Below are 26,728 nucleotides of genomic sequence, written 5' to 3' on the forward strand. Positions count from 1 at the left end.
GGTAGTGTTAATTGGAGGGCCAGAGGACAGTGATGAATATATTTTTAGACCCTACACAGGCAGTTTCCATTTTATAAAGATTGTGAGGAACTCAGTGTAAAAAAAAAAATAGTGATGACTAAAATATCTACAAAAAATTAGACATTGAAATGAAAGAGGATGTAACAATGTTTATCTTCAAATATAGGGGATAAGTCAGGAAACATACAAGAGCAGTACTGAAATGCATTTATTCTACATTTATTAAATAACCATGCCATGTCCTCCAAAGAATAAGGGACCCTCCATCCCAGTCGTTAAAGAGCTTGGAATCTGTCAAGGGGGAGAATCAAACAAATCATTGTAAGAGACACTAACTGCAATAGAGACACACGTGGTGTTCTGGAAGTGGAGGGAGATGTGCTTAGTTTATCAAGAAGGGAGGAGGGGACTCAAGGTTGAAGAAGAATTCTGGAAACAAGCAACACTTAAAACGAGGGTTGAAGAAGTTCATTAAGAGGCTGAGGTGGGGGATCAGAAAGGGCAGTCCGAGAAATGCAATGAATGTGCAGAGCTGGAAAGAGTCTCAGGAAGAATCAAGTCAAACAGGCAGGTCAGAAGCCCTCATCCCTCAGCCAGTTACTTAATCACCTTTTCCCTTTAAAGCTCCCCAACCTCTCACATGCATTCTAGATATTAAAAAATGGGGGTAGGAAAATCAGGGCTTGCCCCACCTCTGCTCTTCTCATGAATAATATACTTGCCAATATTATCCCTCACACCCAAGTTCTTGCTATATAATCTGATGAACACATTTCCACTGAGGAGTCATACATTCATCATTGCTTTGCATTTAACTCCTTATAAAAGAATTTGCATTCTATTCTCATACTTCTAGACACAAAGTCTTTCTAATAGACACCTGAGGAGAGAATAAAGGGAAGCAGAATGGAAAGGAGTGTCTCTCAGTATCTCTCCTCAGATCATATGTTACATCATTTACTCCACTTATACTTTAATGCTGGCCCTGAATAACTGAAAAGGTTGCATTGTGTCTTGAATTTTTAAAAGTAATACAATGTATAATCCATGCACCACATTAATTCAGGTTCAGTCTTGGACAAATTGCTTTGAACAATTTCAGCCAGTAAGCAGAGCTAACTGGAAAATGCACCATCCACCATGAAGGGAACCTCTGGGGAATGTGGTGAATTTGGAATTTTAAAAGTAATTCAAATATGTACAGAAACGATAGAACAGGAAATACGGTTTCTTAAAAATTGGTTAAAAAAATCCTGAGTTCAATTTAAAGTGCTATTATTCTAACCTTTCTGTTAAAAGATAAAACATGAGAGAAAATATTATATGCTTTCCTAACCTTAGTTTATGCATAAGAATGTAATTTATTTTTTAAAGAAAAAACACTACTATAATTCTCGAAAATACCAAGCTTTTAAATCCTCTTAGTTAAAAATAAAGTTTTTGAGGGAACTGGCTAGAGATAAAGGAAGGGTAGATAAATGCATTTTTTAGGTAATTATAAAACCTACTTCATAATGCCCTCACCTGTGTTTGTCAGAGCTAGCAGCAGACATTGCTAGCTTTACTGTTAGTTCCACTTAGCAAAGGCGAGAACAGACTCGAGCAGGATTTTATTTTTGTTTTGTTTTACAAACACAGTTTTATTTTTATTTTTTTATTTATTTATTTTTATAAATTAGTTTTTTAAATTTTGGCTGTGTTGGGTCTTTGTTGCTGTGTGTGGGCTTTCTCTAGTTGCAGTGAGCAGGGGTTCCTTTTTGTTGCGGTGCTCGGGCTTCTCATGGTCGTGGCTTCTGTTGTTGCGGAGCATGGGCTCTAGGCACGCAGGCTTCAGTAGTTGTGGCACATGGGCTCTAGAGCGCAGACTCAGTAGATGTGTCACACGGGCTTAGTTGCTCCACGGCATGTGGGATCTTCCCGGAACAGGGATCAAACCTGTGTCCCCTGCATTGGCAGGCAGATTCTTAACCACTGTGCCACCAGGGAAGTCCCTTGAGCAGGATTTTAAAATCTAGAATCATGTTTTTTTCAAAATGAAAGAGAAGCTTGAATATATCAGATAGTTTAGGGTGATATTAAATGAATTGCATTACCTTTCTTTTTTTTTTTTTTTTTTAACCAGTAAGCCCCCACAGGTGCTGAGGATCTAAAAAAGAGAAGCAGTAAATGCCTGGGATGGTAGTGGTGCTCAAACCCACAGGCACACCTGGGTCATTTGTTGTCTTAAAAGATGAGAATTGCCCTTTCTCTCTCTCTCTCTCTCTCTGTCTTTCTCTGTCTCACACACACTTCCATAAGAATACGTCTGATTTTTAAGCCCATATTGTATTGAATCCCATTTTATTTTTAAGTGTTAATATTATTAAATTATTTTCAGCCACAGAGTAGATAACATTTCTAGAGAACCTTCAGCCCTTATCAGGAAGGATAAATCAGGATGACTAAATTCACTATTTTTCCTTGTCTCTAAGTAACTCCATTACAAAAAGAAAAAAATGCACAACACACACATAAATTTTCTTTAAAGACATATAAAAAATAGATAAACTTGATAAGGAAGACGCTTTTTTTGGCACAGATCTCAACTTCCTTGACAAAAGGGTATGACTATATGAAAATCTCATTAATGCAGACTTTACTAAGTTGGAATTTGTGATCACTCAGAGAAAGACTAAGCCAAGTATATCTGATTGTGTGAAAGTATTAGAAAGATGTATTTCTAGGCATGCAAATTATTTTTGGACATTTTTATTTATGCAAATACATAAAACTATAAAAAGCCTTTAGACAACATTGTCAAAACCACCATCTCTACTCTCCCCCGCAGCTCCCTTCTCACTCACCTGCTCCAATCTCCTTAGGCAAGCGTCTTAGCAGCACCCTAGATGAACGATTACAGGCTTCTTCTCTTAAAGACTTCGCAAAAGCCACCTCCTCTTAGAAAACTCCCATGGTAGAGTCCCACATACCCCTACCTTCATAGTGGCACACATGCCCATCTTTCCAAAACAGTTTATACTGTCTTATCTTTTATCCCATTGTCATTATGCATCATTACTCTCAGACTCCCTGGACTTCTTTATTTTCCTGGAATATACGGTGTTTCTTCTGGACTTAGGCCCTTTTTATTTACCACTGATTCTTTCTGCCTGGAATGTTCTTCCTCCTGGTCTTTCTCACCATTCAAGTTTTATCTTTATTATCACCCAATAAGAACTGACTTCGCCAATCACCCTGTCCTATTACTACCTTGCTTTAATGGTCTGGGGTTTTTTTTTGTTTGTTCATTGTTGTTGTTTACCATTTTTTTTACTGATGTGATCTGAGTTGTTTGTTTACTTGTTTATTGTCTGTCTCCTTCCTCCTCTCCTTGCCCCACTGTCATTAAAATGTAAACTCCTCAGAGCTTAGAACAGTGGCTGGAGCATGAGAGAAATTCAATAAATATTCTTAGAATGAATGAATGAAAAAAATAGATGCCTATCTCTGCCATCAACAGTAAGTTTCTTCAAGGCAGGGGTCATGCCTCATTGGTTTTTGTGTTCCTTGCATATAACATTGTCAGTACAGAATAACATAGTAGGGGTTCAATAAATGTGCACTGAATAAATAATCCATTAAAGAATGAATAAACAATGAATAATTATATTTTTATTATACACATAGGAAAATATTAGCCTTAAACATATTAATATCTGTCTAAAGTTGGTTACACAGTTTTAGAAAGGATAACAAAGGCAGGGAAGCTGTAAGAACTCTGAGATTTGGGGAATGGCCATGGACTTTTTAAGTCTTAATAGTCTGATTTAAGTCACAAGAGGTTAAGTGATTTACCCATAGTGCTATAAGTAATTTAAAAAATTTAAAAACAAAGTCTATATTTCAATCTTTGCAACATTATGGGCTAACCCTCTTTCAGAGCTCACAAAAATATATGGCATGAGGCTCAGAAATCTTACCCAGTGTTTGACGCAAAAGCTTGAGGATCTCAAGGAGAGTGGGGCTGTTGGTACAGAGACCAGAGCCAGGAGATCTGAGCAGAGTCCATCATGGGCCTTCTGCCCTTTCCAGGGGACAGAGAGAGACTCTCTGGGGACAAAAAGATGCCACCCCCAGGGAAAGTGAACTCTCTAGTTATGTTAGTTGTATTTTTCAAACCAAAATTTGTGACATGCAGTCTGAGAAGGAGACCTGAGCACAATAGATAGAATGCTTGAATCTAGAGCCAGTTCAAAAAATCTAGAGGTAATAGTTGCAATATTAATAGGGGAACAAGTTAGTTCTCTTCTCTATTTGGGTGAAATGCCTCACAAAACTTCTCATCTCCCCTGGCTCTAACTGATTCCAGGCTCATCAAACTTCTCATTCAGTTTCTAAGTTTTCTTAATACTGTCAGAGGATCCCTATAATTGGGATGTAAGTGTTTTGATCTCCAGCAAATGTAATCTTAGTGATGGGTTATAAACCTATTTCTTGTGAGTTTTGTTAGTGCTGAATCAGTCTCAGTGGAGAAAAAGCCTTGGATAATTCCTAAGGTTCTTCTCAACTCTGAGAGTTTGTGGTCCTGTTCTGCAGAACCTAATAACCCCAATATGAACTGATGTAAACCAGTATGTGAAGTATAGGACAGAGGAATTGATCCTGGAATCTAATAACTGAAGTCTGAAATCCTTCTACTTTGTCTTAAGACTTGGAAACAGAGACTTCTCCTTTCTTTATCCAAAGCTCTGAGCTTGAAAATTTAGGTATATGGGTAATTGCCCCACTCTTGACCACCAGCTTCTAACAAGGCAATGCCCTATTCCTAGAACACTGTCACCATCACCAGATTATCAAAGTATCTTCTCTCTTTTTCACAGTGGTTAGAATCCACCCTCACCATATTGTGTGTCCTAAGCAATGGGATAGTAAGCAGCGTACTTGTCTTGGGCTCCATGTCTTAGGTAAATTACTTATCTACTCTAAACTTCAATTTCTGTTTCTATATGGTCTCAATGACCAAAAATGTTCCATGCCCAGTTTCTCTTTGTTGAAAATCTATCAGACTAGGCCTCAGCAAAATTGGGAGGTAGAAAGAATGGACCAAATTGATTAAGTTTCCTGGGTGAGAGGACCATAGGCCAAGTTACATTAAAAGACCTGGCAATCAGTTTTAGAGTGCTCATTAACATTTGACAGAGAAACTGGGAGGGAGTGGGGGAAGTCCACACATTTACCTTTATCTTTTATTCAGGAGCCCCCCAAATTGTCAACCAAAATGTGCTATACTTTGTATAGAATCTTGATGCTCAAAATTTCACAGACCTGAAGCATCAGCATCACCTGGGAGCTTGTCAAAATGCAGAATCTTGAGTTCCTACTGGATTTGAATCTGTATTTTAAAAAGATCCCTGGGTGATTCATATGTGACTTAAATTTTGTAAAAGGCTTGTCAAGAGCAGCCATCCTCAGAGTGTGCTTTCCAGACCAGGAGCACCAGCATCACCTGAAAACTTGTTAGAAATACAGAACCATGGTCCCACTCTAGACTTACTGAGTCTAAAATTTTGGAGTACAGCCCAGTAAACTGTGTTTTAACAAATCCTCCAGGTGATTCTGATGTTTACTCAAGTTTGAGAATTTCTGCCTCTGGCTTTTTTCAATTTATATTCAAGAAGAGCTAGCTTTTAGCAAAAGCTATTTTAATTCTAAATTTTTTAAGTGACTCAAAGAACCATATATCTGTCTGGACAATTTTTAAAACATGTTCAAAGCCCACTAGTATTTTCCAAAAATATACCCTTATGATTTTATTTAAGCACTAGTCAGAACTGATGAATGTGTATATTGAATACCATTTGCTAATTCATCTGGTATCTGGCAAAACCATATCATGTTGATATGATGGATGATCCTGCTTTTTTGGAATGAGAAAACTTCCACATGGAGGCACAGTAATTATTCCTGAAGGAATGAACATAATATAAACTGTCATCATGGATAGTTTGGTGGGCAAATGATGCCCGAGGGAAAAGACATCATTTTAAACCTCTATTCTCAGCAGTGGTGCTCTCTGGCCTTGTTCACACCAAAAGACATTGTCAGAGCTGCTTAGACATTTCTTCCCTTTGTGACTTTGGGCTTCATTTATCAGGTGATGGAATATTTCAAACTCCTTCTCCCTAATGAATTTAAAATATTTTCTACTTTGAAACTTTTTTTCCTTCAAAAGCAAGGTAGCTGTTAATGTCCAGAAGCCAGAATGAGTTCAACCAATACACTAGTGTCTTCCACAAATGTAGCTTCGCCCAGATGAGTTTTTTAATGTATTTTATGAAGAATGTTAATATACACGTAGCAATTTTCTAAATTAACCAATTCAGCAATTTCATTTCTAGAAATACATACTAAAATATATCCCCAAATGAACATATAGATATATGTACAAGAAAATTCATTGCTTCATAGTTTTTTGGAAACAAGCAAAATGTCCATTAGTAGGACATAGTTACATGGGTACCAACCAGAGCACATTCCCTCAGGGAGGCCCCCTGTTGTGTGCCAGGCTTTAACTCTTAGTTTCCAGATTATGAGGAGTACCAGTATATTGAACTGCTCAGGCTGCCATTAACAAAATACTACAGACTTAGGTGGTTAAAACATTAGAAGATTATTTTCTCACAGTTCTCACAGGAGGCTAGAAGTCAAGATCAGGTGTCAGCATGTTTGGTTTCTTCTGAAGCTCTCCCCTTGGCTTGCAGATGGCAAGTCTTCTCACTGTGTCCTCACATGGCCTTTCCTGAGTTCATGTGTTGAAAGAAAGAGCGAGCACTGGTGTTTCTTCCTCTTATTTAAAGACTTCAGTCAGATGAGATCAGGGTCTCACTCTAATGGTCTTAATTTAACTTAATCACCTCTTCAAAGACCTTATCTCCAAATACAGTTACATTCTGAGGTCCAGGGGGTTTAGGACTTCAACATATAAATTTTCAGGAGGACACAATTCAGCCTATAATGAGCAGTATGTCTCAGAGTGGCTGGGTCCCACAGAATTATTTACTGAAACTTCAGAAGTATTTTAATATTTTCAATACTGGTGCAGCTATACCGGTAGAGTGGTGGTGGATTATTAACCTTGTGCATGGACTCTGTGAGGATTTTAAAAACATGTTCTGAAAAATCCTAAAGGATTGGAGGAGCCCCTTCTAAGAACCTTCAAGGTTGAAGATTGAGGCTAAGTGGGTAGGATTTCTTAAATTTAGTCATTTTACATCTAATAGACAAAATACTGTACCATGGTGTTTAGAATCAGGCAGACTTTGCATTTATATTTCTCACCTGTAAAATCAATATGATAATGGTACCTATCTCTAAAATGTAAGCAATAAGATAATGATTTTAAATGCTCATAATTTTCCAGGCCCAAAGTAGGTGTTCAATAAACAAGAAACTATTATGTCTCTGCATAAGCTTGCTTTTGAAGAAAAACTCATACACACACACACACACACACACACACACACACACACACACACACACCTTAAAATGTTCTTTAAAACCACCCCACTAAATCACCTCTAAAGTCACTCTTAGCTCTAAGACTCTGTGACTCTAAGTGATAGTTGGCTGCAATGAATCACAATAAAAGAAATGGAAATTTTATTTTTTATTTATTTTTTATTTTTGGCTGCATTGGGTCTTCATTGCTGTAAACAGGCTTTCTCTAGTTGTGGGGAGCAGGGGCTACTCTTTGTTGCGGTCCGTGGGCTTCTCATTGCAGTGGCTTCTCTTGTTGCGGAGCATGGGCTCTAGGCACGTGGGCTTCAGTAGCTGCAGCACACAGGCTCAGTAGTTGTGGCACATGGGCTCAGTGGTTGTGGCTTGCGGGATCTAGAGCACAGTTTCAGTAGTTGTGGTGCACAGGCTTAGTTGCTCTGCGGCATGTGGGATCTTCCCAGACCAGGGATCAAACCTGTGTCCCCTGCACTGGCAAGCGGATTCTTAACCACTGCACCACCAGGGAAGTCCCAAGGAATGGAACTTTTAAATACTTTTATTGCTTTCAATATAAAAATAAATTGTACTTTCCTACTCTATGGGAATTCTAAGTCACATTGCTTGATTTAACTTATATTTGTTAAAATATATTTGTGTTCACCAGGTAAACATTGTAATTCTGATGTTAGATTACTTTCTTCTGTGATTATCATATTATTAAACCTACCAATTATGTGTTACAAATAAAAGGAAATTATACATAATCATTAAAATAATGAAATATGTATTTTTATATAGAATACTTTTGAAGATATATTATTTCAGTGACAAAAGCAAGGTACATAGAGATATACACAGTATGCTACCATGTGTTAAAAAATATCTTTTTACATTGTTTACATTTTTGCCATATGCGTGTACTACCTTTTGAGAAAAATAATTCTTAAAAAACAAAATGGACGTTCTTTTCAAAGTAAAATATAACATGGGAGAACAGATGCCCAACATTTCATTTTCAAACAGAAATCCCAATTCAACAATGATACGTGGACTCTGTTAAACATTGGAGATATACCAGAAAGCAGAACAGACATGCCACTTGTCCTCTTGAAACTTAGATTCTAGCAGGGAGATAGATGGTAGATTAAACATCTATCATGATAAATTGTGGTAAGGTCCATAGTAGAAATAGAGGAGGGCACCATAGAAACTCATATCAGGGGCGTCTTATCACAAAAATTGTCAAGTCAGGCTTCAGGAGGAAGTCTGACGTAAGAGTAGGAGTTGATGAAGTGACTCCTGAGGGGACTATTCTAGGCTGCCCACTAGCTTGGCTGGCCCTGGAAGAGACTATCTAGCAGGTGAACAGCGAGTCACCAGAGCTCACAAACATCTCCCCCTTCTGCTTAACTTGTCACATCTTGTCTCTTCCAATCCACTGGTGAAAGTAGAAGTTGTTGGGCACAGTTGAGGAATGTGAGAACTGAGGCTCAGGGAGAAGAGGTCTGTTCAAGGTCACACAGATACTGAGTAGCAGAGCCAGGATGTTGATTGTCCCTGCCATGTTTGAAAGATCAGTAGACTTTATCTCATGATATTGAAATTCTGACTCAGAATCAGCTATCTAGGCTTTCAGCCACACTACAGGATACCTAAAACACTGCTTGGTGCACAATAGATGTTCAGTAAATATATCTTGAATGAATGAATAAATTCTAAGTTCAAAGGATCCCTTGGAGGCATCCTCTACCTTTTGAATAATTTAAATTAATCCATGCTTCAGTCCTTGAATGGAAATTTAAGCATCTTAAAGGTCTTACAGAACGTCAGAACCCTCCCAACCAGGTGTTGTGAAACTGGATTTATTCTTTCTACAAAATACTAGAGGGGCATGATGGAATCTAAAACCAGCTCCAAAAGGTCCACTTGGGCTCTGAGATGTGTGAGAACAGACATTGTATAATAACTGTCCAAATGAAAAATTAGGAAAATAGGCTAAAGAATCAGGAAGAACCATCTAAGGGTTGGGAATTTAGCTTGGAACATGGCTCCCTAGTATAAAGTCAATATGATTCATTTATTTGGAGCTGGCAAGAGAAATTTTAGACATATTTCAGAAAGATCATCTAGTTTTCCTCTTACTACATGAATTTGATTGTCACACCAGCCAAACCAAAGAATATAATACATTGGAGATTGTGCCTAACAATGAGAAACAGAACAGCATGACTTGCTCTTTTTTCTTTTTACCTAAGACCAAGGTGTGAGATTCCTGAGAAATTAAAGCTTCAGTGCATTGAACAAACTCTAGTGCTTTCTGAAGGACTTTGGTCTTTTAGAATTACACTGGGTGTACTTTCTAACATTTAAATGTGGCATCTACATCTTAATTGCCCCATTTTAACTCTGAGTAATCTAATCCTGGGAGGTGAATTAGGCCCTTTTAGTGTTCTATTAACTTTCTCCTCCCCCTAAGGGGAAATTTATTAAATTCTCTTTATGTGTTCCCAGAAAGCAAACCTTGAAACTTGCCAGTAAGCTTGTAAGCGCCTAATGATGACTTCAGAATGAGATTCCACCAGCTTTTATTGTCATTTTTTTTTTTTTTCGGTATGCGGGCCTCTCACTGCTGTGGCCTCTCCCGTTGCGGAGCACAGGCTCCGGACGTGCAGGCTCAGTGGCCATGGCTTACAGGCCAAGCCTCTCTGCGGCATGCGGGATCCTCCGGACCTGGGCACGAACCCGTGTCCCCTGCATCGGCAGGCGGACTTTCAACCACTGCGCCACCAGGGAAGCCCTATTGTCATTTTAATTCATTCCAAACATAGACTTAAACCATTAGCTATCTAGCTTTTTCTCTTTCTTTTCCTTCACATTCAAACACGGGCACACTCTCTCACTATCCCTCTCTCAACAATACAAAGACTTGGATAACTCCAACTCACTTTTCATTTTCTGCTCATTTTCAAATCTCTCTTCCCCTCAAAATCTTTTTCCTGACCACTAAATCTAGGTTCAGGTGTTCTCCAACGTGCTCTTACTGCAATTGCTTATTTGTCCATCTCCATACTAACCTGCAGACAGTATGACAGCAGGAACTCTGTTTCTCTAATTGGTCACTGTATCCCTGATCCCTGGCAAAGTACTTGGTATGTGGTTGGCACACTACACTGTTGTTAAATAAGTGAATGAATGAATACATTAATCTTTTTTTTTTACTCTGCTGCCTGTTTAATCATTTTTTAATTTAATTTTTATTTTATATTGGGGTATAGTTGATTTACGATGTGTTAGTTTCAGGTGTATGAGTACATTAAACTTGCTCGTGGATGTTTAGCAATATAAAGAAATATACTAATTAAATCAATTCTTTGACTCTCCTCTATTACCGAAGAAGTCATTATTTTCTCCAGGTAAAAAAATTCTTCTTTGGGAACATGAAAACTTTCTCTCGAGAACCTCTGGAATAAATAGTTTTAATATTCAGACAAAAAAATATGGATAGTCAAGTTAACTCTATTTAATGACGTGTTTCTGTAAGTATTGGAAAACAGTTTATGAGACCTGTGATTAGCAGTTGTGAATAGCAATTATATGTTTGCAATATATATTCATTTCACAAAATAAGAGGAAAAATGCAGTGTCTTGATTCCCAGATTAATTGTCCTTCAATACACTATGCAGCTAACAGAAAGGCAATAGAAAAAATCAAACAAAAATTCAGAATTTAGAATTGGCACAAAGAAACTATCTTTGGTGTAAATAAGCAAATAACAGAAGTTGGCTTCTACAAGTATGCACTGAAAAATACAGGAAAAAATATAGGAAAAATACCTTAATTATGATTTAGACCCTAGTACCAATTTTGAAGATGAAGACTTCACTTTACACCTCTTCATTTCACAAAATCACACACCAAGGAACACATGAGGTCATCAATTCTTGGAAATGAAGTAAATCAGTGGTTTACCTCCCAAGGTCTCTCCCTGGTTCCTGCTATCACTGGCAGCAGAACCAGTGTTGGAAGGCCACTGTGAAATCAAGAATTCACACGATCTGAAACTGCTTATGTCAGGCCTTTCTTCAGGGTGAAAATAATATTCGACAACTTTCAGCATATGCTTACCACATCTGCACCCATTTTGGGTCAATTAAAAAGAAAGAACTGCTGGAAAGAAATAAGCTACCCATTCAAAAGTAAAAACAGGGAAAGCCAGCTGCATACAGATCCTACAGACTGTGCTGATGAGCTCCATGGATGGGCAGAAAGAGCTGCTTCAGGAAAAGAAAACCTAACTTCTGAGCAGAAAAGCCTCAGAACATAGATGGACAAAAGTACTTACTCTCTACCAAAGGCAATTCCTAGGAATTAAGTGAAGGTATTTTCATTCCATCCCCAAAGAATGTTCAAAACAGTATTTCTTTTCCATATGGATTGATTGATTTGATAGACTGATTGGTTGACTGCCCCCATCTCATTCTATTTTTTTTAAGAAAATACAGAGAAGCACAAAGAAGCAAAGATGAAAAATCACTCATAATCACATTACTCAGTAATACCACTGTTAAATTTCCACCGATGGTTGAAACTTCACCAGTAACTTTTCATGGCTATCAGTAAATTGTAGGAAAGGATTTTCTGCTAAACTTTCTTCCAAAAAATGTATGTTAATTCCTTCTTCAATCAAACCTCTCCCTCGGTGTGAAAGTTTTTAGTCAGCAAGACAATACTCAAGATAGAACCTGGTGTGTTCCATAGTTGTTCAGCTTGTTTAATGGCTTAAGTTTCTTCCATTTGCACTAGGTGAGTGGACTGAGGCATGATTATGTCAGAATAGGGGTAGATCAGAGTGTTTAGAGAGGTCTCAATGCACCCTAGTTTCTCTCATAGACATGAGTGAGGAAGACAGATGAATCCCAAGACTTCCTTCAGTGGTTCAAATGACGAACCACCCAAGTCTGCAACTGATTAGCCTTCATTGCTGTCTGCTCATGAGGTCAGAGCTCCAGGTTTGACTGTGGCATAGACAGTTACTTTTCTATTTCCCAAAAGGCACAGACTGCATTGTTAACTGGTTATCTGTCAGAGGGCGTCCTTCATTCATGAATGAAGAGATTGGGAAGATAGTCTAGATGTATTGGTACAGAGTAATCCTGACAGGAGGCTGATTCTACTGATGCATATTGTGTCTCAGGCACCTTATCTACATTATTTCATGAAGTCATAACAGTAACTCTACAGAATGATTGTTATGATGATTAGATGAGAAAAATGAGACTCAGTGAAATTAATAAGTAACCCAAGTTCACACTGTTAATATGTGACAAAACCAGGATTCAAAACTCCAAATTTATATCTTTCCCACTTTAACACCCTGCCTGGTTGGTGAGAAAAATCCTTAAATGCACTTTTTTAATGACAGATGAATGAGAACTTTTTCACCTGTATATATATATATATATATATATATATATATATATATATATATATATATATATATACACATACATATCACCGTGACTCCAAAATTCTTAAGGTCTTGTGATCCCAAATGGTCAAAATCCCTATAGGACTTTTAGTAAAGCACATAAACCTCATATCTATATGCTCTTTATGTTAAAATCACACCTCTCCTCATATAGTTTTAGTCAAAATTAGAGAAGAAAATAAGTAGGGACAGGATATATAAACTATAAAGCACTGTGAACATATAAAATATTATTGTCTGCCAAGCCCTCAAGGACAGAGCTGATTTAAAAAAAAAAAAAAAAAACCTCTGCAAGCAATAAACATTGAAAGTGTAGTCCAAAAAAATGTTTATCTCTTCTTAACTATTTAGTGAACATGTCTTTTAAATCCTGTTCAGTCATTCAACACACAACTATTTATTGAATTCATTTGTGTCTTGACCATGAGTCTGTACAGATGCAAATCCCTGCTTCACCTTTTGTGAGATTTCCACAAGTCATCTGTCCGTAAACCTATCTAGGAATATAAGTAGAGCACATCTAGCAGCTCATGTTTTCATCAGTCAGTGTTATGTGATATGGAATAATGCCTACCCCAATCTCTCTACTGGCTAAGCAGGAAATGGGTTTCTACATTCTCCTCACTGGACCTCTGTATATGTAGATGGAGAGCAGGTGTAACTGACCTGGACAACAAAACTGTTTACTTAGCTGATAGCATGAAGTAGCCAAATGAGCTGAAAATTGGCCATGATAGCTGATTTCTGTCAATAACACTAATAAGATTCCTGGAACAAAAGCTCAACTCTAAGGATTTATATAAAGATTATATAAATGTATTATATAACTTTAAAATTTATATGAAGATTTATATAAAGCTGAACTTTATAAGAGCTAACATTTTCTTAAAGTTGCCCAGCATGACATGTACTGGCCTTGTGAAACTGCTGGGAAAATCACAAGAAACTGAATTTTTAGGGTAATTAACAGTATGGCTTTGGAAAAATTTTTTTTTTTTTAAAGAGGAATAAGGAGATGAAGAAAGAGGTGCAGGAAGACAAGGAGGGGACAGACAAGGAAAGAAAATGAGAAAGGAGAAAAGGGGAGGGAGAGGGAATGGACTCCAGACCAAATGAATTCCACCACTGTTGGTATAGCCCCTGTCATGTGCAAGAATCCATGTGAGATACTTGGGAGGCTACAGAGATAGATGAAATACATCCATTCAACAAATTCAAAAAATATGTGTTAAGCTAGGAGACAGCAGCCATTTCACTATGCCACATCACCTGGAAATAAATCTAAGATTACCTAAATGAGAAATAAATCAGAAGCAGACTTCAAAAACATCCTGCTTACTTAAACAATTATTAAAGGTTTTGGGTTTTTTTTCTTAAAGAAGTGATCTTGTCTTTTCTTTGAACGGGATTGGATGATGGCTGTTACCTGTGACTAATAGGATTGGGCCCGGATCTACCACCCACAGAGGACCATTTCATTACCTGGCAGCAGGGCCTACATCACATGGACAATTTCGTGGTGACAGCAATTTCTCAGAGGTTTTCTGACTTTAGCACGATATAACACAGGATCAAGTGGGCTGTAGTTCAGATGCTTGAGTTCTAAAACTTAGCTATGTCACTAATTACCCTCAACATAATCAGAGTAGATTCTCCAGTACATTTTTAGTTGTTGTTGTTTGTTTATCCTGACAAGTTTTGACTCAGTATATATACCTCAAATAAATACAAATATTATTTTGAAAAAAATTCCCAAAGAATTATATTTGGAAACAATATGAACATTCAATTCTTAGATCTTTTTACTTTGAATATACAAATATCAATGTATCATAATAGAGAGGCTTAACACCTGGGTGGATCAAGAATCAATACTGTGAATATGGAAGAGTAGCTGGCTAACTGAACTTTATCAGTTTACTTCTGTATCTTGGACATATCCAGACACCTGCCAGCTAAGTCTTGAAACCTAAGTAGATCCATTGTTTTAAAGAATCACTACTATAAAACCAGTAGAATAGTATGAAAAATGATACTGCTCTAGTGCACTAGTTTCCGAATGAAACATACAGCTCTGTTTTGACTGAACACAGTTCAAGAATTTATGCCTTTATTCTTGCCAAGATTTACTCAAAACATGTTTTCAGTGCCACTGGGAATGAAATTTTATCTGGAAAAGACAATAACTAGTACTATAAATAATGAACAAATGAGTACAAATTGCCAGGAAACACCTCACGTAATTCTCTGTAAATCAAAAGGACATGTAATTGAATTCATGACATGTATATTTTAACTTGCTTCATTAGAAAACATTTTTATTAAAAATGTCATGGTCACTTTAGTAAAATGCTACTTGTGTCTAACCTCAGTTATATGACATTGGTTTATATACTGGAGAGGACAGCATTTTTCGAGGGTTAAAACAAGGCAAGGGTTACAAACTACATATAATACTCTTTACGCACAAAGAGAGAAGGGAGGTGAGCTGTTATGGGAAATATTTCTGTCCATTAGAGAGCATTATTCATGAAAATATTCAAAAGTATTAAATAATCAGAAGAAGCAATCCTTGGAATAAGCACTTTTACATGACAGTTCTAAATATTCTAGGGCAAATAAACCTGGAGGAATAAGGAATGGAGGGAGTATTTGTCCCCTTGCTCAGGCTTTCACATACAGTTGGCTTCAGTCTCACGGAAGGCCCAGTTCCTCATCTCCTGGCAAAGGCCTCCGCCCAGCCAACGCCATAAGCTTGAGGCAGCCCAAGGACCCTCGGCCACTGCTCCTTGTCTAAAACTTTTAGTATCACTCCTAGTCTCCCAGCAAGTTTTCTCCAGAGGAAAAAGAAAAAAATATTAAACACTCACCTTGTCACCTACAGCTGCAAGGTCTATTTTTAATCATTTTCATCATTTTAAATACAAGATAGATGGCCTTGTTTGGTTGATGATGCTGATGATGATAATGGCAGCAGAATGCTTTGTGTATATTTTACTACTTTATTCTTCAATTAATTTCTTACTATTTTATTTTAGTACAGTTCAGTCAGAATATATTTATGAAGCATCTCCTTTCCTCCAGGCACTGTACAAAGACATGGACAGTGACATATATTCTACTAACTGCAGAGCAAGGATATCAAACCCCACACTGTCAGTGTGCAGATAATGCTATGGGGACATCAGGGGGGAGCTAGTACTGTTAGGATGGAGAGGGAAAACAAAAGGCATTAAATCTAGAACTTTAGGGAGAGAAGGAAAGGGTCAAGAAGCAGAGGAGCGTGAAAGCGTAGGTGTGTTGACACGCTAGTAAATGGAAAGAAGTTAAGTTAAGAACATAGCTGTGGGCCATACTATGGAATGAAAATCCATGAATGTCAAGCTGAGGGATTCAGACTTTATTTTTCCTATAGTAAAAGGTGGGAGGGCCTGGGAGGAGGGGTGTGAGGAATGAAACTAATGTTCACCATATTTTGTTAATTTAAATTTTATTTTTTTAGAGAGCAGTTTAAGATTCACAGTAAAATTAAGGGGAAGGCACAGAGATTTCCCATATACCTTCTGCCCCAACACATGCATAGCCTCCCCATTGTCAACACCTGCCACAGTGTGGAACATTTGTTACAGTTGATGAACCTACATTGATAGTCATAAATGCCCAAAGTTGTTAGTTTACATTAGGGTTTACTATTGGTGTTGTATATTCTGTGAGTTTGGACAAATGTATCCATCATTATGGTATCGAACAGAGTATTTTCACTGCCCTAAAATTCCTCCATGCTCCACCTATCCGTCACTCTCCAGCCTCCCCTTCCGCCTACAACCACTGATCCTCTATTACTGTCTCCGTAGTTTTGCCTTTTCCAGAATGCCATATTCATAGTTGGAATCGTATGGTAGCCTTTTCAGATTGGCTTCTTTCACATAGAAATATGCATTTAAGTTTCCTCTGTGTCCTTTCAGAGCTTGATAGCTCATTTCTTTTTAGTGCTGAATAGTAGCCTGTTGTCTGGATGTACCACAATTTTTTGTATCCATTCACCTACTAAAAGATAACTTGGTTGCTCCCAATTTTGGCAATTACGAAAGCTGCTATAAACATCTGTGCCCAAGTTTTTGTTTGGACATAAGTTTTCAACTCTTTTGAGTAAATACCAAGGAGTGCAATTGCTGTGTCACATTGTAAAGCATTCACTATACTTTGCTGATCCTAGGATATACATTTTTGACAATTCTGGCATCACAATCTATCTTTCAATGGATAGTCTTACAGCAGGGTTTATGACATAATTGCATTGCCTATACCTATAGCTCATATTTTCCTCCTTACGCATTTACAGGGGTGATATATAATAAAAATCTGGCAAAATAAATTTAAAACTGTCTAAAGATAGAAAAAGTCTAAGTGATAAAGAATTATTTCATAGCATTTTTTTAAATTTGGTGATATATAAAATAACCTATGAGGTAGTTTGCTTTTAATATATATGGGTCACAATATTAAGTGCTTAAACAGGGAAGTGGCATAATCAAAATTGTTCTTAAGGAATATCTCTGATGAAATGCTAAAGAATGTATTGGGGAGGGGTGGAATGGAGTCCAGTGACAAAGCTGGAGGCTATTCTAATAGTATAGACAAGAAAAGATGGGATATGAACTGTGCCAGTGACAGTAAGTATGCAAGAGAGCCAAGATTCATTTTAAAGGTACACTTAATGAGAATTAGTATCCATCTGGATGTGGTCTGATGAGGGAGAAGGAGTTAGAAGTAACATCTTCTAAATTTTTGTTGCGTTTTTGCTTTTTCGTTTTTTACTGTTGTCTGCATTTCTTAATCAATGAAATCAAAGTTCTGGTGTAGGAACATAATCTTGTAAATAGCCATGCTGCCAAAAAAAGAAAACCAAATATCCTTCTCCATTTGGCTTTGTGAGCAGACTTCTTAAACCTCCAATTTATAAGAGATGTCATTTTGGTCCATCCACATAGTCTTCATGACCTTGAGGGTGACCTATAGTTAATACTGAGAATCTGACACATAAAACCACCCATCTAGACAATCGGCTGAGCTGTCAGCTCAAAGTTCCCAAGAGATAACCCCTGCCCCAAAGATACTAGGAAAAGCTCTGGAACATCTGTGTCATCTCCAAGGCCATTCTGTATTTATTTGAAGGGCTAAAGTCTTGGGCTTCATCATACATGATTTTCTGATACTAAATAAGCCTCTTGATTGGCCTATAACATGGGCTGAAAAGGAAGTACAGCATGCCCACAGGAAACCTTCCACACATTTAATTTTGGAAAACTACCATAGCCCTAGACATTTTTATGACCCTCTTTGAACATGGTATAATAAGCGAACATAAACAAAGTGTGAGAATTCTTCTAATGTTTAGTTACCATTGATGAAGTTTTAATTAAACCAAAAGGCAAGGTTGAGGTCTTCTAGAGAAGAGCTTGATTTTTTAGGAGAGTAAAAAATTGGACTAGGGATGGAATGAGCTTCTAAAAAGCTCAAGGAACCTAACACATGGGTGATGATCACTTTTGGCAAAGAATCATCTCATGAACCTCCTTTGGTAACCAAGACCCTGGAATCTGGAACTTCCAAGAGCAAAGACTCTGTGACACACTTGGATCATGCCAGTCTCCAGACTGCCTGAATAATTGTTGAGTCTTGGGAGTCAGAAGGGAAAAACTAAATCGTTTACTTTTTTATACAAGTTCATAAATATAAATGAGGGTTCATTTGTTCATAAATTTTGTGTTTATATGGACATGTTTTAAAGTGTACTGACAAACAGAGTCTTGGCTTCAAATCCTTCCCCCACCCCCTATTTGTTAGCTCTTTAACAAACTTCTTAATTTATCTAAACTTCCGCTTCATTCTCTTCAATATCATTTAGCTATTCATTGTTTTGACAGTGGAATTAATCTAACAACATTCACTATAACTTCCCTCCAGATTTTCAGTTGAGGCCCCAACATTTTAGGTTAACTCTTACCCTGGCCTCGCTGCATGCCACCCCCCTCCCCCGAGACAAAATCAGAATCCTGTGCATATGACAGACTCATCAAATTTTTAGAGTGGCATATAAGTAGGGTGACCATGTAATTTATTGTGCATACCAGGACATTTTTGAGAGTAAAAGGGAACACTACTAATAATTACACAGGACCAATGGGTGTAATCCTACTCAAGATGAATGGTCATATTATTTATAAGGCCCTGGGTGATCTGGTCTCTGACTAGGTGCCCAGCTTTATTTCTATGTTGTTGTGTTTTTTTAATCCTGTTTGTTTGGACACACTTCTTTGCTGATTTAATAGTTTTGGAATTGAGCAAAGTTCTTCTTTGGAAAATCAAATTCTGACAACTACTTCCCAATGGTTCACTTTTTGGTCAAGTCACCTGAGTTGAAAATGAAAATATTTGGTTAAAGTAATTTAGTATTGTGATCTAATATTGCTAAAACAGAGTTGGAACAATAAGGTTAAAGTAGCATTCCTCTGGGCATGTTATAGAAATATTGTTAGTAGGATTCCCAAAAAGTTCTGGGCCCCAGGGAGATTAAAAAACTCAGGTTAAATGACTTTAAAGTGGTTTCCTAACTGCAGGCCTTTTTAAAACCACTACTTGTGAATCTCCAAGGGAGTGGTGAACTATGCTATAGTTCTCCCAATTTACTGTTCCGTGGAACACTTTCTGAGAAATTTTGGTCAAAAAAAAAATGATAATTTATCTCCTTTTAAGGGGCTAAGGTTTTTGTTAGTTTGTTTGTTTCCACAGATAATGTTTTAATATTTACTTATAACCCTGCAGTAGTAGTTTAGGCTGAGTTGAGGGTAATTATTTCCCTTGCCAATTTACTTCTGTACCTTGGTATTGTTACACTTAGGTTTGAGCAGATATGTAAATGTAGCAATGAGACTTGTAGGATACAAAAATCATTGATATAGTGTGTTGTGGGTAGGAGTCTCTCCAATTCCATAAACTGCCTCTGAAGGTCTAAAGAACTTATAGCATTCCCTTCAAACTCTTTCTAATAACCAGCTTCCTCTTTAACAACATATTGTAAATGGACTGAAACCAACCTGGATGTTTCCTTTCTTGGTAATCAGGAGACAGGCCATGCTTTCTCTTAGTTTGATAAGACTATCAGGATGCGAAAAATAAATCTTTGCAGAGTTATTGGGATAAATCCTCAAATGAAACTCAGATAAAGTACATGTAAACTTAGTAACTGCATATCCTTTTGAGAAAAAAAAAATGTTTTTAATGCAATAAAAATTTGAGGACCAGCCATAGAAGACAATTTTTTTAAATGAAAATTTGGAAACATTTTCTCTCAGTGTATGGTTTCTGAAAAATACATACTTTAAACATGGAACTCTTTTGATAAGTGGGTAAGTTATTTCACCGTGCCTTTGAATTTTAAAATAATGTACCATATGTCTTCTGATAAACCTGAAAAGGACCCCAGGAAAAGACATTATTGCCAGGTTTATTTATTTTCCTTTGTTTTGTGGCCCCAAAACTTACAAAGCATTTTTACTACAATTAATCTTTAATTATAATTCTTTTAGAATGTACTTCCAAACACACACATTGACCACTAAATATCACACTCATCCACATAACATATCAAAAATACTCAGCTTTATGTGGGTAAGATGTTACCACCTTATTTGGAGAAGCCTTATACTAAAAGTATATTCATTTCCTTATTTGTTTCTAAGAGAATGCATATTGTAGTAGCCAAGACTTCAGACTTCAAGTCAGATATATCTGGATTTAAATCCTAGCTCTATCACTGAATACTGTAATATTCTACACATCTCTACGCCTCATCTGCTAAATGAAATGACTCATTTATGAGCTTCTTGTAAGGATTTAATAAACAGAAATATGTAAAATTTTGGCTCAAGTTTTGGCATATAATAAACACTAAATAAATGTCAATATTAAACAGATTTAGTACATATAAATGCTTTCCATTAAGGGGAGTTTTAGTTGGCATGGTACGTACCAAGATTCTAGCTTTCCAGTCATTTAGCATTTAGCATGTCTACTGTTCATAGTAGAAATGCATCTGTGTTATCATACATCTTCCATCTGTCACTATATACCAAGAATCAAGCTTTTACTAGCTTTCCCTATCTTTCTCCTCACCTCTTTATTCACTAGCTTGGACTTTCCATTTTTCTTCTCCTTCCTCGGGTAGCAGTTTTGAAAATTTAATACTGTTGAATTTTCAACAATTGCCGTTGAAAGAAAATCTACAGAGAAAAGAAGTCTAAATAAAGCAAGTGTTAGAGTCTGCCTGTCAGTGTTTCCAGGAATCAAAAACTATTGCCCTCACCACCACCATACCCTAACATCACTCCAGAAAAATAACCCTATGTAAATTGTTACAACCAGTCAATATCAGCACCTAGTTCCATGGAACCATGTATTAATTGGCTAAGGCTGGCATAACAAAGTACCACAGACTAGTGACTTAAACGAGAGAAATTTATTTTCTCACAGTTCCAGAGGCTGAAATCGAAGATCAGGGTGCCATCAGGGTTGGTTTCTGGTGAGAGCTCTCTTCAGGGTTTGAAGACGGCTGCCTTCTCACTGTGTCCTCACACCATCTTTCCTCTGTGGTCATGTACATATAGAGAGAGCTCTCTGGGGTGTCTCTTCATCTTCTTATAAGAACACCAGTCTTATCGGAGTAGGACCCACACTTATGACCTCACTTAACACTTAATTACCTCCTTAAGGCCTTATCTCCAAATAGTCACATTAGAGATTAGGGCTTCAACATATGAACTGAAGGAGTTTACACAATTCAGTCCATAACAGTCCTGCTTTTTCCCATTACCATGAGGACGTGTAAGCCCCTTCCCTTCTCCTATATTTAGACATCTTCTTGAAAGGAAAAGAAGGGAGGAAAAGGCTCATCCAGGGAAGAAGGAAAAGATGGTAGACGGCTGAGGTGGTTTCAAATAATATATTTATTCTTTGCACCTTTTCAGATAAAAAAATCAGGATATTTTTGGAAATTCAGAGTACGACACTGATTTCTCATTTGCTTTCTTTCCTTCTAATGAACATGTATAGCACCTTTATGGCTCTCTCATAACACCTATCACCTCCTTCCTGGCAATACTTAGTTGCTTACATGTTCCATTTTTTAAATTAAAAGTGGAAGTGTCTTGAGAGTGGGATCTGTGTCCAGTTATTTTATTCCTGATAATAATTAACAGTGTCTTTCAGAAAGCAATTTTTCATTTATTCAGTAATTTTTAATTCAGTGCCTGTAAAGGCTAGGCCACTACTGCTTGATTAGAATTTCCTATTAAATGCATTAATAAACTTATAAATAAAAATTATGAAATAAATTTATGAATAAATTCATAAAAATGTGAAATAAGAATAGTTGAAAAACTCAATGTAATAATATTTTAACCCAACTTTTGTTTATTTTTTTAATAAATTTATTTATTTATTTTTGGCTGCATTGGGTCTATGTTGCTGCGCGCGGGCTTTCTCTGGTTGCGACGAGCAGGGGCTACTCTTCATGGCAGTGTGCAGGCTTCTCATTGCCGTGGCTTCTCTTGTTGTGGAGCAAGGGCTCTAGGAGCATGGGCTTCAGTAGTTGTGGCATGTGGGCTCAGTAGTTGTTGTTCACAGGCTCTAGAGCACAGGCTCAGTAATTGTGGCACACGGGCTTTTTTGCTCTGCAGCATGTGGGATCTTCCCACACCAGGGCTCGAACCTGTGTTCCCTGCATTGGCAGGCAGATTCTTAAGCACTGCGCCACCGGGGAAGTCCTTAACCCAACTTTTAAAACCTACCATCATTCCTGTCATACATATGAGCAAACATATGGCTCAGAAATATTTTTCTTTTGGTTCTGCTTGTACAGAATTTAACAAGCTAATATCCTGAATGATATGTTTCACAATGAGGGAAGAATACAATTTAAATTATTCAGCACTATTCCTGACACATGTTCATTGCATAGAAAATTAGTACAGTTTATAGAAATTCTGCATATTACCAGATAGCAGATTCCTTAAGGACAGGAACTGGTTTCATTTTCTCAATATATTTAGTTATCATAGCCCCAAAATGTTGTCTTCAATTTAGCAGTTGTTCTAGAAATATTTATAGCATAGAATAAAACAGAACTACATGTATTGGAAATGTTGTTTAATATAAGATGAGCTCTGAATAACTGTTCTTACTTCCTTTTGCTTTCCTTTTTTAAATTAAAATATAGATGACGTATAATGATACTGTTAGTTTCAGATGTACTACAGAAGGATTTGACATTCACATATGAAATGACCACCACGATGTCTAGTAACAATCTGTTCCTATGTAAAGTTATTACAATATTCTTGACCATATTCCTTATGCCATATAGTACATCCCCATGACTTTTTTAAATTATAAAACAGGAGGTTTACACCTCTTAATCCCCTTCACTTATTTTGCCCACCCCAACACCCCCTTCCCTTCTGGCAATCACCTGTATCTATGTCTGTTTTTGTTTTATTTTGTTTGTTAGATTCCATATTTAAGTGAGATCATGTGGTATTTGCCTGTCAAACAATTCACTTAGCATAATATCATCTAGACCCATCCATGTTATCTCAAATGACAAGATTTCATTTTTCATTTTTTATGACTGAGTAATATTCCATTCGGTGTGTGTGTATGTGTGTGTGTGTGTATACACACACACACACACACACACACACACACACCATGTCTTCTTTATTCAGTTGTCTATCGATGGGCACTCAGGTTGTTTCCATATCTTGACTATTGTATATAATGGTTCAATAAACATTGGAATGCATTTATCTTCTCAAATTAGTATTTTTGGTTTCTTTGGGTAAATACCCAGAAGTAAAATTATTAGATCATGTGGTAGTTCTATTTTTAATTTTTTGAGGAACCTCCATACTGTTTTTTATAGTGATTACAGTAATCTAAAATCTCACCAACAGTGCAACAGGGTTCCTTTTTCTCCACATCCTTGCCAACAGTTGTTATTTATTGTCTTTTTGATCATAGCCATTCTGACAGGTGTGAAGTGGTATCTCAATGTGTGTGTTGTTGTTTTTTTTTAACATCTTTATTGGAGTATAATTGCTTTAAAATGGTGTGTTAGTTTCTGCTTTATAACAAAGTGAATCAGCTATACGTATACATATATCCCCATATCTCCTCCCTCTTGCATCTCCCTCCCACCCTCCCTATCCCACCCCATCCCACCCCTCTAGGTGGTCACAAAGCACCGAGCTGATCTCCCTGTGCTATGCGGCTGCTTCCCACTAGCTATCTATTTTACATTTGGTAGTGTATATATGTGCATGCCACTCTCTCACTTCGTCCCAACTTACCCTTCCCACTCCCCGTGTCCTCAAGTCCATTCTCTACATCTGTGTCTTTATTCCTGTCCTGCTCCTAGGTTCTTCAGAACCACTTTTTTTTAGATTCAATATATATGTGTTATCATACGGTATTTGTTTTTCTCTTTCTGACTTACTTCACTCTGTATGACAGTCTCTAGGTCCATCCACATCACTACAAATAACTCAATTCATTTCTTTATATGGCTAATATTCCATTGTATATATGTGCCTTATCTTCTTTAACCATTCATCTGTCGATGGACACTTAGGTTGCTTCCATGTCCTGGCTATTGTAAATAGAGCTGCAGTGAACATTGGGATACATGACTCTTTTTGAATTATGGTTTTCTCAGGCTATATGCCCAGTAGTGGTATTGCTGCGTCATATGGTAGTTCTCTTTTTAGTTTTTTAAGGAGCCTCCATACTGTTCTCCATAGTGGCTGTATCAATTTACATTCCCACCAACAGTGCAAGAGGGTTCCCTTTTCTCCTCACCCCCTCCAGCATTTATTGTTTGTAGATTTTTTGATGATGGCCATTCTGACCGGTGTGAGGTGATACCTCATTGTAGTTTTGATTTGCATTTCTCTAATGATTAGTGATGTTGAGCTTTCTTTCATGTGTTTGTTGGCAATCTGTGTATCTTCTTTGGAGAAATGTCTATTTAGGTCTTCTGCCCGTTTTTGGATTGGGTTGTTTGTTTTTATGATATTGAGCTGCATGAGCTGCTTGTATATTTCGGAGATTAATCCTTTGTCAGTTGCTTCATTTGCAAATGTTTTCTCCCATTCTGAGGGTTGTCTTTTCGTCTTGTTTATGGTTTCCTTTGCTGTGCAAATGCTTTTAAGTTTCATTAGGTCCCATTTGTTTATTTTTGGTTTTATTTCCATTTCTCTAGGAGGTGGGTCAAAAAGGATCTTGCTGTGATTTATGCCATAGAGTGTTCTGCCTATGTTTTCCTCTAAGAGTTTTATAGTGTCTGGCCTTCCACTTAGGTCTTTAATCCATTTTGAGTTTATTTTTGTGTATGGTGTTAGGAGTGTTCTAATTTCATTCCTTTACATGTAGCTGTCCAGTTTTCCCAGCACCACTTATTGTAGAGGCTGTCTTTGCTCCATTGTATATTCTTGCCTCCTTTATCAAAGATAAGGTGACCATATGTGCGTGAGCTTACCTCTGGGCTTTCTGTCCTGTTCCACTGATCTATATTTCTGTTTTTGTGCCAGTACCATACTGTCTTGATTACTGTAGCTCTCACTGTGGTTTTGATTTGCATTTCCCTGATGATTAAGGATGTTGTACATCTTTTCATGTATCGTGGCTATCTGTATATCTTCTTCAGAAAAATACCTATTTAGTTCCTCTGCCCATTTTTTAATTGAGTTGTTTGGGGGGTTTTGATGTTGAGTTGTATGAGTTATTTTTGGATTTTAATCCCTCATCACATACATTGCTTGCAAATATATTCTCCCATTCAAGAGGCTACATTTTTGTTTTGTTTACAGTTTCCTTCACAATGCAAAAGCTTTCTAGTTTAAAGGAGTCACTTTTGTTTATGTTTTCTTTTATTTCCCTTGTGTAAGGAGACATATCTAAAAAAATATTGCTAAGACCAATGTCAAGGAGCATATCACCTATGTTTCCTTCTAGAAGTTTTACAGTTTAATGTCTAAAACTTAAGTTAAATGTGTCTTTAATCCATTTTGAGTTTATTTTTGTATATGGTGTGAGAAAGTAGTCCAATTGATTCTTTTGCATATAGCCATCCAGTTTTCCCAACACAATTTATTGAAAAGCCTGTGTTTTCCCCATTGTATATTCTTGCCTCCTTTGTCATACATTAATTGACCATATAAGTGGAGTTTATTTCTGGGATGTCTATTCTGTTGAATTGATCTTGGCATCTGTTTTTGTACCTGTACTGTACTGTTTTTATTACCATAGCTTTGTAGTATAGTTTGAAATCAAGGCACATGATACGTCAGCTTTCCTCTTCCTTCTTAAGATTACTTTGCTTATTCAGCATCTAACATGTTTCCGTACAAATTTTTAAATTGTTTGTTCTAGTTCTGTGAGAAATGCCTTTGGTATTTTGATAGTGATTGTATTTAATCTGGGGATAACCTGGATAATATGGTCATTTTAACAATATTAATTCTTCCAATCCATCTGCTTGGTATAACTTTCCATTTATATCATCTTCAACTTATTTCATCACTGTCTTATAGTTTTCTGAGTACAGATCTTCTCCCTGGTTAGATGTATTCCTAAGTATTTCATTCTTTTTGGTACAATTGTGAAATGGTACTGTCTTCATAATT

The sequence above is a fragment of the Hyperoodon ampullatus genome (genome assembly GCF_949752795.1).
Source record: "Hyperoodon ampullatus genome assembly, chromosome: 5".
Taxonomy (NCBI): Eukaryota; Metazoa; Chordata; class Mammalia; order Artiodactyla; family Ziphiidae; genus Hyperoodon; species Hyperoodon ampullatus.